The sequence below is a fragment of the Amblyomma mixtum genome, chromosome 3 (assembly GCF_055824585.1).
Source record: "Amblyomma mixtum isolate Tamu chromosome 3, ASM5582458v1, whole genome shotgun sequence".
Taxonomy (NCBI): domain Eukaryota; kingdom Metazoa; phylum Arthropoda; class Arachnida; order Ixodida; family Ixodidae; genus Amblyomma; species Amblyomma mixtum.
In genome coordinates this window covers 296,451,278-296,455,117 of record NC_143014.1, presented here as the reverse complement: position 1 = coordinate 296,455,117, position 3,840 = coordinate 296,451,278, and the positions used below count along the sequence as shown (strand labels likewise).

General features: G+C 44.4%; 1 non-coding gene across 1 annotated transcript; it reads left to right on the top strand.

The window, feature by feature from the left end:
* Positions 1-3,474: 3,474 nt before the first annotated feature.
* On the top strand, positions 3,475-3,546 carry TRNAW-CCA (transfer RNA tryptophan (anticodon CCA)). The gene has a single exon. It is a non-coding gene; the product is annotated as a tRNA-Trp (tRNA).
* Positions 3,547-3,840: the final 294 nt, after the last annotated feature.

Genomic DNA, 3,840 nt, shown 5'->3' with positions numbered 1-3,840 from the left:
TTCTAAAGGATTACACATTTCACTTCTCTTTTTTGAGTCATTATAAAGGCACTGCTAATTTCCCTTCAGTATTCCAGTTATTAGTGTCTACAAAACTCGAACAATGTAATGTTAAGTTTCCAGTGTTCATAATCTTCTTCCATGCATATCTGTGCCCGTGCAGTAAATTATTCATAGAGGTCCACATATACACAGAATTTTCAATCTGGCCTGGGGCGGGGGCCGACAGTTACCACCCTCTCTCTTTTCTACTCCTTCCTTGAAACTAACCAAAGCTCTTGCTCTGTTGGCAAACCGTAGCAGGTCTAACAAAACCAAAAGGTCAGCTCAAGCAAACAACAGAATTCGTGAAATAATTTTTTGCTAACTGCCTGCACCTATACAAGAAAGCATGCAGTGAAAAAAGAGGGGTGTCGGCTGTAGAGAGTGCTTACCAAAACTTTAGGAGTTGAGCTGGCCAGGAGGTTCTCTGAAAACCACCGTTGAACAGCCTGCGCCTAAAAAAAATGTACAGAGGTAATTCCTTGACAACACCAGCTGTGCACATTGCAATGGCTTACGAAAAAAATAAAGGAGGCCTGCCTGCCATGGGGCTACTTCCTTACATTGTCAAACAGCCAGCACATACACAGAGCACTACCTCTGAGTAGGTTACCTCAGTGTCGTAGCTATCAATCGTAATGAAACAAAAGCTTGACAGGTCGAATAAATCCATGCAGTAATGCGGCTGGATTTTCACTGTTCCCTCAGTCCTTTATTTTTTCTCTGTGTTCATAAGCTACTGCAGACCTGAGGCAAAAGATAGCAGTTCCATAATCTATAGCAACTAGACATATACAAGTGGAAACAGCAAATGAAATAGCGCAGGATAGCCCTGCTCAAATAAACAGAAATCAGGCAATCGTAGTTAACTGAAAAAGCATATTATTCTATATTTCTTCAAGATCTGGAACAAAACAAGCCATGGACATTATATTGCTTGAGTTCTTGGTTTACTTAGAATATGCATGCGGTCACTGAATTTCATGAAACCAATACAATTTTCGGTACATAATTAGTTGCAAATTGCGGTGTTCAACTTTCAGAAGCGATATATGGGCATCGTGGGACGCCGTAGTGCAGGCCTCCGGATTAATTTGGGCGACTAGGGGTTCCGTAACTCGCGCTTAGTTGAGACAGCGCACAGGCGTTTTTGTATACGACTTTAACGACATAGGGCTGCCGCGACCGGCGTCAGCTTGCGATGTTGGGACCGGCAGCCAACGTCAAAGCTACACAGGCACCACGACGGGTTTCATGATAATGGGTACTGCATATTTTATTCCGGCAGTATAAGCATAACTAAAGCCTTCTTAGCATGAGTGTCACTGGTAATAAACAAATTAAGTTGAATTCGAACATTCGTGAGGACAGAACAGAGACGTTGGCAAGAATGAAATCCTACCAGGATGCAATCGAGCAGACTTCGTTGTGTAGAAAAAATTCGCGCCTTTCCTACCTGTGTTTAAACAAAGCTTGGTCGCTTTGAAGCTATGTCCCAAATGATGACACTTGATTTTTCTAGGGTTCAAATTGATGGGGACTTTCGCAAGAAAGCAGCTCACACACCTGTTAAACATGCGAGAGCAACATAGCAGTACCCACTTAACGAAACCTCAAACTCTTGGAACGCCCTGCTTTCGTGCATGGAACGTTACGCTTTCATATCGAAACACTGGCTGACAGAGCTTTGTGATTTGCAAACCAAAGGAGGGACACAGTAGCCGACGGTTGAATCGGGCGCATTGGTGGCTTAGCCGCAGTAAGGTTGATGCTTTCAACACCCAAGAGAAATCGAAGGTGCCTTACTTTTGGGGAAAACAAGGTGGACAGCTCACCGCAGTTCTTGTAGTAAACGACATCGCGGAAAAACTGCAGGCTGCAGCGTGAAGCGCCTACAAGCGCGAGACAAATGAAGTAGAGAAACGCTGCGAGCGTTCACTTCGCGCGTGAAGGAAACGACCGCTAGCGACTGCAACGCCAAATGGCCAGACGAAGTACTACATTCCAAAAATGCAAAAGAAAGAAAGAAACAACATAAAAACAATGAACAAATTGAATCTCCTACTTTTCCGTATTGATAAGTGCTTACACTTTTGCGAAAAGATTTATTTTGGTTGAAAAGGTTAAATTCACGCAGACAGACTGTACCCTGCATCACCACGGAGTGGAGCCACACCAAGCAGAAAGGAGTTCAGTACGCGAACGGAAGAATACGCGCGAGCCGCCAGCGGACTTTACGAACATGGCGAATACAGCCTAGAAGAAAGCGGTGATGGTGCGACGGTAACATTCACTGCTCGTGGCCAGCCGAGTTGAAATGAAGAGGCATTCGCAACAGGAAACAAATTTCATGATTCGCGTAACTTTAGTTCAGCCCTACAAGTGGTGGGCTAGTTGTACTCGATGTGGATCGCGATTAACGTGATTTAGGACTGCATACGACAAAATGGCCTGTCAGAGTTTCAGCACAAAGCACGGTCTTTGCACCGGTGCACCTGCTCTTCAAAAAGTTAGGAGAAAATACCGGTGTAGAGCACAGTCATCTAGCACTTTATGTGCCGTACTTGCATGTTTCTTTCACTGGTTGGAATAAAACGTGAAGGATGAAAACGCTTGCTGTGCTCTATATCATGTTAAACCCATGGTGGCAGCTTTCTGTCAATCGCCTGAACGTATAGGCCCGTCTTTTTAGCATGGTGTTGAGTTTGACGCCTGAGAAACCTTGCTGAACAAATGGCTTACTGCAGACATCTTAAAGAAATTTCGAAAAAGACTTCTTCGCGTCGATGTCTGTGAGACGTTTCGATCTAACGCAAGACATTTGATGTCATTTCAAGCCGTTTCAGGACGTGTCTAAGACGTTCTGTGTTTCGTGGGAAAGGGCATGGTGGCACCGATTTTAAAGAGCATGGTAGCAGCACAGGAACGAATTTAAAGGACATTACCGGACCGGAGGTAGCCACCACTCCCTCCCACGCACTAAAAAATTTCCAATTGCAGAACTATTTTGAAACCTTTTTTTTATTCGGGGGGGGGGGGATAACGATTAATAAAATCACTATGCATATGAAACCGTCCACTCCTGCCCCCTTCACTTCCCAGCCGCTTTTACCGAGTGGTTCCAATAAGTCCACCCTTACTGCATCTTTAGGAACACAAGCGCTGTTACTGGTTTATACGTATCACTTCCACTTTGTCAGCAACGTGAACAACCCTGTTTGAGGGAGGCAACGCCTTCCTCTTTCTTCTCAATCAGGAAAACTAATTGTACTTAGCAGATTTGAAGATTCCGTCTAAAATTCCTTTTTGTGCATGCACTCCTCTCTCTATAAATATCTTTCTTACACCTCAGTTCTCCGTTCTTTAGCTACATTAAGGTAGCATTTTCTGTGCAGCCTTGAAAAGAAAGCTGCGTTGCTGACGAAGCCGTCGGACTCGGTGGCGCAACGGTAGCGCGTCTGACTCCAGATCAGAAGGTTGCGTGTTCGAATCACGTCCGGGTCACAATTTTTTTCGAGGTTGGGGGATAGGGGTACTTTATAGATGCGAAAATTTTGGTATCAATGACAAAAACGATATAGCCAAGTGTTGTTTACAGTTTTAACTTGTACAAGAAACTGCAATTTTGTCGCTTAAACTTGCAGACGAGTAACGCGTCTTATTTTCTGCAAAACTGTTGAGCCCTATATTTACCCCATTTCTATTTCGGGCAGCACAGGTCAGAAGCCAAGAATGACGGGCTTGACGTTTTCCTGTCAGCAACGGAGAAATGACCGAAGAAAGAGCCCTTGTGGTTCA